The sequence below is a fragment of the Prionailurus viverrinus genome, chromosome E2 (genome assembly GCF_022837055.1).
Source record: "Prionailurus viverrinus isolate Anna chromosome E2, UM_Priviv_1.0, whole genome shotgun sequence".
Lineage (NCBI taxonomy): Eukaryota > Metazoa > Chordata > Mammalia > Carnivora > Felidae > Prionailurus > Prionailurus viverrinus.
In genome coordinates, this window is record NC_062575.1 from 28498701 (window position 1) to 28514482 (window position 15782).

At 47.3% G+C, this 15782-nt stretch overlaps 2 non-coding genes across 2 annotated transcripts; one reads left to right on the forward strand and one right to left on the reverse strand.

Annotated features, from left to right (window-relative positions):
* The first annotated feature begins 4199 nt into the window (after positions 1-4199).
* On the forward strand, positions 4200-4282 carry TRNAL-CAG (transfer RNA leucine (anticodon CAG)). The gene has a single exon. It is a non-coding gene; the product is annotated as a tRNA-Leu (tRNA).
* Positions 4283-4548: 266 nt separating this feature from the next.
* TRNAL-CAG (transfer RNA leucine (anticodon CAG)) lies at positions 4549-4631 on the reverse strand. Its single transcript has one exon. It is a non-coding gene; the product is annotated as a tRNA-Leu (tRNA).
* Positions 4632-15782: the final 11151 nt, after the last annotated feature.

Here is a 15782-nt window from a genome sequence, read left to right on the forward strand (position 1 = left end):
ACACAAACACTTGGCCATGCTGCTGAGACTGGCTTGCTGGGAAAATCCTACCCTTTCTTTCAAGTCCCTTCCAATAATAAAAACAGGAGTAAAAATAACATCACAAAGTCCAGCTGGCCAAACTTCATGGTTTTTGTTTTGTTTTGTTGTCTTTTTTTTTTTTTTTTTTTTTTTGGTTTTGTTTCCTGAAGGAGACAATGTAGAGAAAGCACCTATCACAGTCCCAGGCCCAGGATGGTTCTCAAGAAAGGGGTATTGAGCCAGAAGAATCAGGCTCTACTTACCAGCTGTGAGACTCTGAGTAAGTTACTTGGCCTCTCTGAGCCTCATTTTCCTTATCTGTAAAATGGGAGCAAAGACAGCCTGTGCCGTGGTGTTGTTATGAACACCAAGTGAAATAATGGACGTAAAAAAGGCATTCACTAAAACTCAGCTTCCTGCCACCCTTTCTCCACGCAGAGGTGGTGATGGGTGCCAAGGTCACAGGGATGTTAGGATCCCCGTTTCGGGCCCCTCGGCTGGCTGAGCACCAGCTTGTCACTTGGCGGTCTGACTTCATCCGCACTTTGGGGCTGGGCACAGGGGGAGCCATGCTGGGGCGTCCCCACCACCGGTAGACTTTCCAGGCTGAGGTCAGGGGACTTTCCTCTTCCAAGCTGGACAAATGCCCAGAGGGGGCCTGGGGGAGGCCTGTCCCTCTAGGGTCCACTGTTGATGCCAAGACTGGTGATAAGAGGAAAATGAGAAAAACAGGAACTCTCCTTTCCCATTTTTGGTCTTGGGAGCCTGAGGCTGGAATGGGATCCTGAGAAGCTTCCTCCGGGCCAGCAGTCTGGTACCCGAAAGGTGTCGAGGGAGGAGGGCCGACCATCCAGCCCAACCCAGGAGACCGTGCTGAGTGGAGCTCCAGTACTGACCCCCATCGAGCCAGCACTTTCCTCCAGCCAGGCCAGGAGGGCAGCAGGCAGAGCGGGGCTGGCTTGGGCTGTAGCTCTGGCCTGCCTGGTTTCTTATCTCTAAAATGATGTATAAGGCATGAGGGGAAGGTTCCAGAGCACCTTAGCAAGTCACTCAGAAGGTCTGAGCCTTAACTCCTTGCAAAATGGAGCAGGAGTGGGGAGTCAGCAGCACTTGCCTTAAAGAGAAGTTGTGAGTGGCTGGTAACCTGGCCCCTCTATGGCCTTAGTGACTTTCTGTCCTATCCCAGCATCCCCTCTCTCCACATCTGCACCCAGTGCACACACCAGCCAGCCAGTGGGGCTTGTCCTTTCTTATTACCAAAACACATCTTGAGTCTTGAATTCAGCCACCTTTTGCAATCGCCACTTCCCCGGTCTAGCCATCCCCATCTCTCACGGCCTTGGGCTCTGATTTTTCTCTTGGCCTCTCACACCCACCCGCCACATAGCTGCCAAAGGGATCGTTTTCAAAGGCTAACTGGATCCAGTCACCTACTCCCCTGCTTAAAGTACTCCAGTGACAACGATGCTATCACGCACAGAAGAAAATCCAAATTCCCCTCCCCGGCATCCAGCCCTGTGTGATATGGACTTCAGCCTCCTCCCACCCTTATCCCTGCCCCACTGGCTTGCTGCCTCTCCAACAGACCACACTTCTCCCTGCCTCAGGGCCTTTGCACTGGCTATACGTGCCACCTAGAAGGCCACCAGCTTTGGTTTTGCTTGTCTCTCCCTTTTGAACTGTGTCACCTCCTCAGAGAGGTCCTCCCTGATCACTCTTCCTATGAGAGCCCCTGGGCATTCTTGATCATTGTTAAAGGGGACTTCTTAAAGGTAATACCATGATTCTCATAGAAATGTAAATGGGGGACACCTGAGTGGCTCAGTCAGTTAAGCAGCCAATTCTTGGTTTGGGCTCGGGTCATGATCTCATGGTTTGTGAGTTTGAGCCCCATATCAGGCTCAAAGCTGCCAGTGTGGAGCCTTCTTGGGGTGTTCTCTCTCCCTCTCTCTCTGCCCCTCCCCCACTCGCTCTCTTTCTTTCAAAAACAAATAAATAAACGTTATATTAAAAAAAGAAATATAAAATGAACACAAGTCAGATGTCATGGAATGCATTAATTTATGAGAAAACCGGAAGGTGTTAGAACTGGTTCTAAGGAGAATTCAAAGACACGTGTATATTGGCAATCAGGAATGATGAAATGAATTTATAAAGAGATGCATAGGGGCACCTGGGTGGCCCAATTGGCTAAGCATCCAGCTCTTGATCTCAACTTGGGGCATGATTTCTCGTTTCGTGAGATTGAACCCCATGTTGAGCTCTGTGCTGACAGCGGGGAGCCCGCTTGGGATTCTCTCTCCTCCCCGCTCTCTCTCTCTGTCCCCCGCCTCACTCATTCTTGCATTCTGTCTCTCTCTCTGTTTCAGAATAAGTAAATAAATCAATAAATGGATCAATGGCCAATATCCAGCGGGCAATATTTAATTACATTCCACCCCAACAAAATCCACTTGCGTTTCTATGGATGGGATTCAAGTAACGAAAGGTAATGAAAGGTGCAGGCGCCTAGAGAATCAGATGGCCAGGATTGGTGCTCCAGAGAGTTATTTGGTTATCTTACAGGTTTCCTGACTTTCTGGCACTTACCAGCACCTGACCTTCTTTGCCGTTTGCAATTCAACTTGAGGGCAGAAACTGTGTTTTGTAACACCATCTGCAAGCACATAGCGAGTGCTCGGCAAATGTTTGTTGCTGCCCTTTCCAGTGTCCAGGGTAATTTGTATTTCAGGAGAAGATACAAAAGAGGTCATTGCTGAGCCTAAAGAAATAAATTCTGACAGCCAAGGAGGAGGGGGCATTTGTGGGAAGGAAAGGGCGCCGGCAGGTTCATCACTCGTTAAATAACCAAGACCTCTGCGCACCCAGAAGCCTCAGCACCTCTTGGTAGCCCAAGCCCTGAGCGTCCCCAAAGGGACCTGACCCGGAGTTGGTAGGGAAAGTTCTCTGGCTGAGGCTGTTCTGTGATACCACGTCAGGTAAGTCAGAGGGCACTGAGGGGCGAATGTGACTCCACCACGCACATTAGGGTCTGTCTCCTGGACTCTAGGGTCGACCCCCAGAAGTCGCCCTCAGGCGCTCTCTTTCAGACCCACGTTACACAGCAAGTCAGTGGCCCAGCCACGCCAGAACCTCTGTCTCCTGTGCCCTCATTCTGCCCGTCTTTCTTTAGGAGATGCATCTTCTCCAGGGCCTCTGGGGAGCCTGGAAATGAGCGTATGAGAGCGTATGAGATCCTGCGAGAGTGGAGGTGCCTTTTTGCCTCCCGGAAATCCCGCGGAGAAAGGCGCCTTCGAGGCGCATAAATCTTCTGATCCCGGGACAGAGGCGGGTGCGTGCCTAAATCTGGGGTTATGGCAGGAGGGGGCGGAAGGTGCTGCGGGGGCGGGCGGGGAGGGGTCCGGATCTGCTTCCCGCAGAGGCGGCGTGAGGATGCGGGTGAGAGGCGGCTGCTGCGGAGGAAAAGTGAATCACAAAATGACAGAATGCAGGAAGGAGGAGGCGAGGTAAGGATGAACCCACGGACATTCCCTGCGCTCCCACTGTGTGCCAAACACGGTTTGGGCTCTAAGGACACGGTCAGGGAACAGAGCGTATCCGGTTGTGCCGCTGCAGGACGCGGTCTAACCCCGAGCCTGAATAAATGGCTTTAACACGCATATAAATGTGAAGTTGCGGTTCCAACAAACGTTTGGAAGGAGAACGCGAGGTGCTTGCGATTAGACCTTGAAATACCCGGGTTTCACCTGGTAGGGGCGCCAGCAGAGATCTACATAAGCCAGTTCGGGAATGTGGGCTTGACTGCCTCGTGCAGGAAATGCGCAGGAAGTGTATGCAGAAATGCAAAGGTGCTCGAAGATATGCAAGTATCAAAGCCGACACGAATCGTAAATGAATGCACGCATGCATAATGAATACGTGTCCGAGACACGAATGCCTGGGGGCCAAAGTGACAGTCCTCGATTCTCCAGCACGCTGCGCGCGCCCTCTGCTGCCACCAACGCGCCTCGCTCCGCCCTTTCTCGTCCCATTTCGTCCCTCCCCTTTGAGCCAGAGCGCTTTTCTTTCCAGGTCTTCCCGGCACCCGGCGTAAAACAAAGCCCGAGCCGGTTGTTCGCTACGCATGCGCACAGTAGAACTATTCCGAAGAGGTTTGCTTGCAAAGCAGCGTCTGAGCAGTCAGGATGGCCGAGCGGTCTAAGGCGCTGCGTTCAGGTCGCAGTCTCCCCTGGAGGCGTGGGTTCGAATCCCACTCCTGACAAGTGCTGTTTTGTTTTTCACCAACAGCTGCAAGTCAGTTTTGTTTTCCACGAACAGCCGCAAATCAACTAGGGAATACGTTACACCTTTGGGTATTCTTTTCATCTCTTTACAAAACAAGTATTTCCTTCCTAACAGGCATTTTCTTCTTAGTGACATTCATTTGGCTTTGGATTGTAAAAAGAAAGCCCCGACGCGTGCGGCAGAGATGCACCTTTTTCTGACGTTGTCTAACGTTGCAGAAAGAAAACAGCAAAACGGTAAGTCTGTCAGAAGTGGGATTCGAACCCACGCCTCCAGGGGAGACTGCGACCTGAACGCAGCGCCTTAGACCGCTCGGCCATCCTGACTTCCTGCCAGCGTGCTACAAAGATTCACAATAGTTGCCATTTCGGTGCCACGTGGTTCGAGAACCCGCAAGCTGTCTTAGGGTAGCTGGCAGCCCCAGGTCCTGCCGCACTGCTCCAGGCGTCCACAGGTAAAAACAAAAAACAAAAAAACCCAAAAAAAAACCCAAACCCACCCCTGTTGCCGAGACTCGCTGTTATCCTTCAATTTCTTCCGTCTTTTTTCTACGTATGGAAACTGTGTAGCCTGGGAAATCAGTTTCCCTTGCCATGCCTAGAAAATATCCATGAAAATAAACACAATGGAAACAAAACTATATTGTTAAATTCTAGCCATTCGCCAATGCTCGGAACCTGAAAATGTGACGTGTATTTAACGACTGATACTATCGGTCGCCAGGGTCAGGACTGTTGTTGGGCCCCTGAGGGTAGTGGGGAGGCGATTTAGACGATTCTTTTTGGAAGGGAGGTGCTCTGCGAAGAACTTTGCCTTGAGCTCCTCAGGATTGGAAGCCGTGGAATCCCATTCCACGCGTGTTTAACTGGAGCCACAGCCAGAGAAATTTGGCTTTTATAGCTCTTTAATAAACTGAACAAGGGAAAAGCCGGAGGCTGTTAAACTTGGAGAGGAGACGATTTATCTGTCTACAAAAGCCTGATGTGTACGAGGGATTGGGATTGTGTCCGTCTCTCCTTGCTCCAAGAGGGGACAAGCAGGGGGTAGGTAGAGAGGAAGCTTTTCATAGAAGAAAGAGCTTGCTGGAAAGGAAACAGGCTGTCTGTGTAGATAGTGATAACCCCGTCAGCGGAGGCAATCAAGACAAGGCTGGACATCCACTTGGTGGGAAAGCTCTGTATAGGGCTCCACTCTGCTGGTGCAGAGCCTGCTTGGGATTCTCTCTCTCTCCCTCTCTCTCTAGCCCTTCCATGTGCTCCCTTTCTCTCTGTCTCAAAATAAATAAACTTTAAAATAAGAAATAAATAAAAAAATTTATCCTTTAACAAAATGTACTCCACATCCAGTGGGAAAATAGGGTTATTTATCTACAGATGGGTGCTACTGTGGCATCTACAGACTGCTGTAGAAGTGCCGATTTCCCATTGGGCAGAAGAAGAAAAAAAGGACATTTGGGAGATAATGGAGATGGTGAAGCCCCCTGTCCTGGAGAAGAGGTCTTGGGAATGGTCCTGGAACTGCATGCAGGCTTGGTTGACAAGGATGAAGGGATAGGGACAATTCCCAGCAGCAGCGCCCAGGGCCAGAGTCAGGAGAGGGACAGTATTGACACCACCCCCACCCCTCCCATGGCTGGAGCTGGATCTTCCACCATCCAAAGGGAGGCTGAAGGAGATTAGCAGAGGTTTTCCTCCCCTCGGTTGCTTCTCCTATGTCACCTCCTCCAGGAAGCCTTCCCTGATGCTCCTTTCTCTTAGGATTTTTGGCTTCCTTTGTGTTCCCGCAAGCTCTTAGGCAAACCCCTCCCAACAATGGAATTGGAATGGCCTGTCTAGGTATGTGTGCCTTCTCCTGTTTCTAAAACTGAGCTCTTCAAAAGGGCAGGGATTGCAAGAGTCTTTGCCACTGAAACCCTGGGGCCTAGAACACAAAAATGTGGAGAGGGAGATAAATGAGTGCAGATTGAATAATGAATGAGACAACAGGATAGGGGTGTGCCCAGGCAGGAAGTCCTGGAAATGCCACCCCAGATCTCCTCGGGCAGCTGGCGCCTGGACAGAATGGGGTCACTCTGCCAGAGCCCTGGCCTGCCCCCATCGCTCAGGAATAGAAGCCATGCATCCTTGAACAAATAGTTAATCCAACACCCTCTCTCTGGAGCTCTGGACCTCCCATCCCAAACAACCCCTGTTCCAATCCCAGTAGGCAGAAGGGCCCGGGCAGGGAAAATAACTAAACCTCCAGTCTGACCTTTGCCTCCGTCTGAGCCAATCAGTAACTGGCCCAGAGGTTGGCAGGGCCATGCCAGCACCCCACCCACTGCGTCCGTGCCTTGACTGTGTCCTTCAACAGAGACACGCACACAAAGGGCGTCAGCCCAAACCACTCAGCGTCCTGATGTCTGCTCTTTGCTCTTGTATCATCCTCCTGGAATGCCTCCTTCTCAAATTGCTCTTTTCAAGGCTCTGTTCAAATGGCACCTCCACCCTGAAGGCCCCACATCTTCTCTCTGTACCAGGAAGTTCAAGCCTGGTGGCATTTCATGGAAATGGGTCTTTGCTTCGAATTCGTAGAGCCCAGCAACGCTGTTGGCTCTGATTTTCCGGCTCACCCCACTTCCAGCCTGCCCCTTGGCTGTACCCAAAGAGGTTAGGAGATTGGAGAGTGACAGGAGGAACCATCTGGCCCCTGGTCACATCGGCTTACTGTGCAACTTGAGGTAACTCCTGTCCCTCCCTGAAATGGACAGATGTCCCAGTGGCGATGGGAGGAGTTTGGATCACTGCACTTCCCAAACTTTAGGCATTTATTACCCGCTTTTTCCTTATCTGTATACCATTTGTGCATGTTAACAAACCCCTTTTTTTTTTTAATGTTTATTTATTTTTGAGAGAGAGAGGGAGACAGAGGATCCCAAACAGGCTCTGCACCATCAGGACAGAGCCCAACGCGGGGCTCGAACTCACGAACCATGAGACCGTTACCTGAGATGAAGTTGGACACTTAACTGACTGAAACACCCAAGCACCCCAACAAAAACATTTTAATTGTAGTAAGATACATATAGGGGCGCCTGGGTAGCTCAGTCAGATAAGCATCAGACTTGATTTCAGCTCAGGTCCTGATCTCACAGTTCATGAGATCAAGCCCCACGTTGGGCTCTGTGCTGACCGTGTGGAGCCTGCTTGGGATTCTCTCTCTCCCTCTCTCTCTGCCCCTCCCCTGCTCATGTTTCCCCCCTCTCAAAATAAATACATAAATGTTAAAAATAGTAATAATATTTTTAAAGACACAAATAAACATAAGATTTACCATTCTTACTATTTGAAGTATATGGTTCTGTGGCATTCACATTCTATTGCAACTCTCACCCCGTTCCATTTCCAGAACTTTTTTGTCTGCCCCAAGTGAGACTCTGTCCCCATTAAACATTAACTCCCAATCCTCACTTTCTGCACCTCTTTGCCACCGCTGTCCCACTTTCTGTTCCTGTGACTGTAACTCCGCATAGAAGTGGAACCAAACAGTAGATGTCCCTGTGACTGGCTTGTGTCACTTAGGATAATGTCTTCGAAGTTCATGCTATAACATGGGTCAGAATGTTACTCGTTTTTCAGGCTGAATAACATTCCGCTGTATGGACACACGACATTTGTTTGTGCATCCATCCATCGGCGGACACTGGGGAGGCTTCTTCCTTTGGTGGTTGTGACTCATGCTGCTGTGAGCATGGGTGTACGAATATCTCGTCCAGACCCTGCTTTCAGTTCTTTTGGACGTATACCCACAAGTGGAATTGCTGAATCATATGGTCATTCTGGGTTTTGTTTTTTTGACGCTAATTTAATTTTGAGAGCGAGAGAGAGAGAGAGAGAGGGTGCACGTGGAAGAGGGGCAGAGAGAGAGGGGACGGAGAGAATCCTGAGCAGGTTCCTTGCTGTCAGCAAAGAGCCAGACGCAGGGCTCAAACTCACGAACCGTGAGCGCATGACCTGAGCGGAAATCAAGAGGGCACTTAACTGACTGAGCCACCCAGGCGCCTCCCAGTGGTTCTGTTTTTAATTTTTTGAGAAACGTCCTACTGTTTCCCACAACAGCTTCATCATTTTTGCATTCCTACCACCAGGGCACGGTGGTTCTAATTCCCCACATCCTGGCCAACCCTTGTTTTCTCTCTTGATTGCTTGTTTGTTTTTAATAGCAGTCATCCTAATGAATGTGAGGTGATATCTCATTGTGGTTTTGATTTGCATTTCCTTAATGATTAGTGGTGTTGAGCATCTTTCTTTTTTATTTTTTAAATGCTTATTTATTTTTGAGAGCGAGAGAGAGAGAGAGAGAGAGAGAGAGAGAGAGAGAGACAGAGCATGAGTGGGGGAGGGGCAGAGAGAGACGGAGTCACAGAATCCAAAGCAGGCTCTAGGCTCTGAGCTGTCAGCACAGAGCTCGACTTGGGGCTTGAACCCAGGAACCGTGAGATCATGACCTGAGCAGAAGTTAGAGGCTTAACCGACTGAGCCACCCAGGCGCCCCGGGGCATCTTTTCATATGCTTGTTGGCCATGCGTATAGCTTCTTTGGAGAAATGTCTATTCAAGTCCTTTGTCCAGTTTTTGTTTTTTGTTTTTTTTAGTTCATTGTTGAGATTGAGTTGTAGGGGGTTCTTTGTATACTGAGTTAATTAACCCCTTGAGTCAGATATATGGTTGGCAAATATTTTCTCCCAATCTATACGTTGGTCACCTTTTCACATATTGTGTCCTTTGATGCACAGAAAATTTAATTTTGATATAGTCCGGTGTATTTGTTTTTACTTTTGTTGCCTGTGCTTTTTGGCATGGTTGCCTAGAAATCATTGCCAAATCCAATGTCATGAAGATTTCCCCCCCTATGTTTTCTTCTATAGTTTTAGAGTTAATTTTTAGGTCTTTGATTCACTGGAGTTAATTTTCATAGATGGTGTAAGGTAAGGGTCTAACTTCATTGTTTTGTGTGTGTATACTTTTCCCAGCAACATTTGTTGAAAGACTGCCGTTTTCCCAGTGAATGGTCTCGACACCCTTGGCAAAACCATTTGACCATCTATGCAAGGGTTTTTGTGCACTTTTTAAAAACTAAATATTTTCTTGGAATGGCCTCATTTTAAAACTAATAAATGTGTTACGGGAAGAAACTTATAATACGGCTAGAATAGAAAACCCACCTCATTACCCAGAAATGGAAGGTTACAGTAAAAATAAGCACAATGGGAACCAAACCACTGTCATTAAATTCTAGCCAGAATATTTATTCACTGAAAAGAATGAACAGAATGGGGTGTTGAAGACCTATCAGCACCAAAGGAGGTTTTCTCCTCGGCGTAATCAGATTGATAGCAAAGTTAAAAACAAAGTGCATGTAATGAAGCATCATAGATGTTTGATGACTGCCCTGGACCATTGCCCCTCAGGATCCCTGCTGGTGATGAGAAGCCTTAGACATTGATTCTAGTTCTGCTGATGTCTCTAATTCAACCGGTGACCCCGAGCAAGTTTCTGCCCTTTTTCCAGCTGGTGTACTCATCTGTAAAACCAATGATGACCAGCCACTTTGGAAAACAGTTTCGCAAATGTCTTGTAAAGTTAATAATACACATAACATATGCTCCAACAATTCTAGTCCTAGGTATTTACCCAAGAGGAATGAAAACATTTGTTCGCACAAAGAAACCCCGGGGGCCTGTGGCTGGCTCAGTCAGTGGAACATGTGGCTCTTGATCTTGGAGTTGTGAGTTCAAGCCCCATGTTGGGTGTAGAGATTACTTAAAAATAAAATCTTAAAACCAACCAACCAACCAAACAAACAAACAAACACAGCTTGCACGCATGCACATATTCACAGCAGTTTTATTCATAGCTGCCCAAGCTGGAAAAAACCCCAAATGTCCAACAACTAGTGAATGGATAAAGATGTTGTGGTATATCAATACAAGTGAATACATTCAGCATTAAAAAGAAACAATCTACTTAACCTATGCTCAACAGCACAGATGAATTTCAAAAGCTTTATGTTAACCGGACAGAGCTTTTCACCAAGGACTGCTGTATCAGCTTCCTCTGGCTGCTGTGACAAATTATCACAAACTTAATGGCTTAAAAACACACACACACACACGCAGAAATTAAGGGGCGCCTGCATGGCTCAGTCTAAGCATCCAACTCTCGGTTTTGTCTCAGTTCATGATCTCATAGTTTGAGTTTGAGCCCCTTGTCGGGCTCTGCACATGGTCAGTGCAGAGCCTGCTTCAGATTTCTCTCTCCCTCTCTCTCTGCTCCTCCCCAACTTGCTATCTCTCTCTCTCTCTCTCTCAGAACAAACAAACAAACATTAAAAGACATTTAAAAACCCACAAATTAAACACACACACACACACAAAGTTATTTTATTACAGTTCTAGAGTCCAAAATGAATCCTAAGAGGCTAGATCAAAGCGTCAGCAGGACTGGTTTCTTCTGGAGGCTGCAGGGATCCATTCTTTGCCCCTTGCATTCCTAAAAGCCACCTGCCTGCCTTTCTTGGCAGCTCCTGGCTGCACCACAGTGGTCTCTCTTTCTTTGCTCGCATTGCTTTCTCTTCTATTGTTATCAAATGTCTCTCTCTGCCACCGCTGTTGTCTTCTTCTTCTTCTTCTTTTAAGTTTATTTATTTTTGAGGGTGGGGGAAAGGGGAGAGAGAGAGAGGGAGACAGAGGATCTGAAGCAGGTTCTGTGCTGACAGTAGAGAACCCAATGCAGGGCTCGAACTCACAAACTGTGAGATCATGACGTGAGCCAAAATTGGACCCTTAACTGACTGAGCCACCCAGGTGCCCACTCACCACCCCCACCCTGCCTTTTTAAGTAATCTATGCCCAACATGGGGCCTCGAACTCATGACCTGGAGATCAAGAGTCACCTGCTCCACAGACTGAGCTAGGCAGGTGACGCTACCTCCTCCTTATCAGTATACAGTGGTTACATTTATCACCCACCCAGATAATCTAGGATAATCTCATCTCAAAATCCTTAATCACACCTGCAGAGTCCCTTTTTGCTATACAGGGTAACATTCACAGGCTCTGGGGATCAAAACTGAACACCTTGGCAGGGGAGGCATTATTCAACCTGCCACAACTGTATAATGTAAGACTTCATTTATATGACATTCTAGAAGGCTCAAAAAAACAGTGACAGAAACACATCAGTGGTTGTTTGGGGCCAGGGTGGAGGTCATAAAGGCAGTTTCTGGGGTGATCTATACTCTAATCTTTGTGGTGATTCCATGACTATACACATTTGCCAAAATGCTACAGAGTGGGAGAATCGAAGTGGGAGAAAACAATAGCAACACATAAAAGTGACAAACAATGAGCATTCAGAATATAAAAAGAGCTCAGAGCATTTGAAAGCACAAACAGGGCTGCGGTGTCAGAGGGAAGCATAGTAATCCGCGGTCACTTCGGACACAACGGCAGAGCTCAGGGGGTTCCCTAAACCTCCCTCAGGTTCAATAATTCATTCGTTAGAAGGCAATGAAAGCAATGAAAGCAATGAAAACTGCTAGGCTCAGTTACGGTTTGTTGCCGCTAAAGGATACAGATTAAAATCAGCCAAGGGGAGGGCACACAGGGCTGATGGAATTGCTCTGGAATTAAAGAGCAGTAATGGTTCATTACAGTGAATATACTGAAACCCATGACTTGTATAGTTTTTAAAAGGGTGCTTTTTAAGTTCTAAACATGGCCTTTCCATTGTTCTCTCCCCCAGGGAATCATGGATTCCATGCGCTGTTTTCTCAGCACTGATGTGTAACTATTACCAATCAGGTACACTCACCACCTCGGTGTCCCAAATCTTTGTGGGCCCTTCATCATGGAGCCACAGTTGACTGACTTCCCGCATAGCTGATCTCAGTTTCCAGCCCTTCCAGGTAGAGCTAAATGAGCTGATAGCCAGTTCCCTGACCCTAAACCACACTGTTAGAATATCTGGTGTGGCCAGACCCCACCCTAAACAAAGAAGGACATTTCTATCAGGCATGACATTCCAGAGGTTTAGAGATTACCTCCCAGAAGCCAAGAGCAAAGACCAGACTTTTCTTTGGGCAAATTTATTTTATTTATTTATTTTTTATTTTTATTTTTTTTTTGAGGGGGGATGGGCAAAGGGGAAGGGAGAGAGAATCCAAAGCACACTCCATGCTCAGTGCAGAGCCCGATGCGGGACTCGATCTCAGAACCCTGAGATCCTGACCTGAGCAGAAATCAAGAGTGGAAAACTTAATCATCTGAGCCACCCAGGTACCCCCGGGAAATTTTAAATTCCTTACCACACAAGGGCATATGGTTCAAACCTTAAATTCAAGGAAAAAGAAATATGAATGACCAGTAGGCTTAAGTAGGAACCCAGCCCCACTAGCCAAGTATTAGAAAATGCCAATGGAAACAAGAGACTTTTTTTTTTTTTTAATGCTCATCACACATATTGGGGGTTGGGCAAATAGTTAAGCTCACTCTTAACAGGGGCGTCAACAAATATGGTCTTTTGTAGAATCTACAAAAATTTGGCGGTATCTATCAAAAAATGTAAATACCCTCAATCTAGTGGTTTTGCTTTGAAGACTGGATCCATAGAAAATCTCACCTGTGAGGAAAGATGTGTAAATAAGGAGGCTTATATAATATTTCTTGTAATGAGGAGCTATTGGAAATCACCTATCAGTTGGGGGGAAGGGACAGGGAATTAGTAGCCACTTTATCAATATTACATGACATGTAAAAAGGTCAGTCTTCGTGTGAAATTGAAATTTCCAAGATGTTAAGTGCAAGTCAAGTTTCAATATATATAGTAGAAACTTATTTTTTGGTTAAAAAAAATTTTTTAGGGGCGCCTGGGTGGCTCGGTCGGTTGAGCATCCAACTTCGGCTCAGGTCATGGTCTCGCCGTTCGGGAATTCAAGCCCCACATCGGGCTCTGTGCTGACAAACAGCTCAGAGCCTGGAGCCTCCTTCGGATTCTGTGTGTGTGTCTCTCTCTCTCCCCCTCCCCTGCTCATGCTCTGCCTCTCTCTGTCTCTGAAGGATGAATAAATGTTTAAAAAAATTTTTTTTTAATTTTTTTAAATGACACTCAAAGCAAGTCTTTACATTTCTACACGTTATGTTAATGTGGAAAATGTTGGGGTTCGGAGCCAACCGCCAAGAAAGAATTCTTGAGACGTCTTCCGTGGAAAAAGGTGGTTTTATTACAGCACAGGGATAGGACTCAGGGGCAGAAAGAGGTGCTGCCCTGGGATACTGAAGAGCTATTGATTATATGCGGGGGTGGTGATTGCGGGGGTATTGATTATATTGGGGGGCGGGGGTGGTGAAGGTAAAGACCTGGGGAAGTTTCCAAAAGCGTTCTCATTTGCTACAGGATCCTGGAGGCCTAGCTATAGTCCAGCCAAGGTTGGCAGGAGTTCCTGGAGGAATGTTATAGTGGGCTGCGGGTTATAAGGAAATTTAATTTCAATTTTTTTTAATGTTTATTTATTTTTGAGAGAGAAAGAAAGAGAGAGAGCATGAGCAAGGGAGGGGCAGAGAGAGGGAGACACAGAATCCGAAGCAGGTTTCAGGCTCCAAGGGCTTGAACTCACACACTGTGAGGGCATGACCTGAGCTGAAGTCAGACACTCACCGACTGAGCCACCCAGACACCCCAGAAGGAAATTTAATTTTATCTACATTTCCGTTTTGCCTTTTCCCCCCACATCGATGTGGTAGCGAGAGAAGAAGACAAAAGATATGCCAGATACTCAAAGTCTTCTCAGTGATTAACTGGAGGTGAAGGTGCAGCTTTGGAGACATGTGTGTGCCGTGCAACAAGATCAATGAATGAATTAGTTGTGTGATCAAAAATAAAGAAATCGAACCAACCCTACTGCACGAAGCATAGAGTCGGATGGAGAAGTGTTCAATTAATAGTTGCTGATTATAATCAGCAACTTCCCAGAGTTGGCTTCTGGAAGCTGCTGGATGAGCCCCAGGGGAACCTTTCTGCGAATTTTTAAAAATTGCAAATTGAAAGATATAACTACCCTCCAAAGGGTGTTATTTTTTAAAATAATAAAACCCACTCTATTACCGAGGGTTTAATAACCAGGTGGTCTGGTCTCTGGCTGCCTCTTAAACATCATCTCTCCCCAATCCCTTCAGCTCATAATCTTTTGTCCCGCCTCAAAGACCCCAAAGTCTTTCCTGCCCCAGGGCCTTTGCACATATGGTGGTTTTCTCTGCCTGGAATGTTCTTTTTCTGCCTGATTCCTATTCATCCTTCAGGTCTCTGCTTAAATGTTTATACTTTCCCTGGCACTCTCTAACCCTCAATTATTCTCTCCCATGGGGTCCTGCTCTTTTCCTGTGGTAATGTTATCACAATTGGTAACTATCAATTTCTCTGTGGGTTTGTATATCTAGATTGTCTGTCTCCCCCATCAGACTTCCTGAGGGCAGGGTTTCTGGTTGGATGGCTCACAGCTCTGTCCTCAGTGCCCAGCCCATGCAAGGTACACCTTAAACATCTGCCCAGGGCCTGAATCTCCACTGCCTCTCCAGCATGCCCTCATCCCACCCCAAGGGAGGGAGGCCCAGCACATAGTAGGTGCTTGGCCAGAGTAGAGAGTCTTTATAAAACTGAGGACTCAGACAAGGCACGCGCTGCTGGTGATCTGTGTGGAGATGGCCTGCTCAGACCCCAGGGACGGAGACTGCCCTTGGAAAGGACAGGCATTCTGGGCCTCATCCCTGGCTCTCATTCCCCCACCCCTTCCCAGACCTTCTAAGGCGCCAGTGGAGACTCTGGGTGGGTGGCAGTTTCCTTCCCACTTTTTCTGACGGAGGGGTGGGAGGGCGGCGAGTGAAGTTGGTTTGGAAGCAAATGTCAAAGTAAAAAACAATGCAGTGATTGAGTCTTGCTTGTTGCCATTTGAAAGGAATGAAAGTGGGATTAACCAAAAAAGCAAAATCTAAACCCAAACCAAAACCCAAACACTCTACTGTTCTAGAAGCTGCCTCAGAAACAATCATCTTACTGTTTCCCGTGTCATAGTAAAATTAAGGGTTTACCCAAGAGCTGTGTTCTGCACTTGGGCTCCTACAGTGTGCAGAGAGGCTGGTCTCTGAGTCTGCAGCTACCAAGAAGCTCTCCTCATCTCCTGAGTGTGTGTGGGGTGGGCAGGAGGGGCTCAGGTGCATTGTGGCAGAAGGGGTTGGACACCCAGTGGTTCCATCATCATCCACCAGTGATATTTTCCATCAGATATTAGCCATCAGATCTTGTCACCTTCCTGTCTGAAACCCACCAGTCCTCAGAATAAAATGTTAACCTCTCCCCTCCATTATTGCATAGGCTGAATAAATGGCTACCCAAGATAGCAGATCCTATCCCTGGAATCTGTAAATTTACTGTCTAAAGAAAAAGA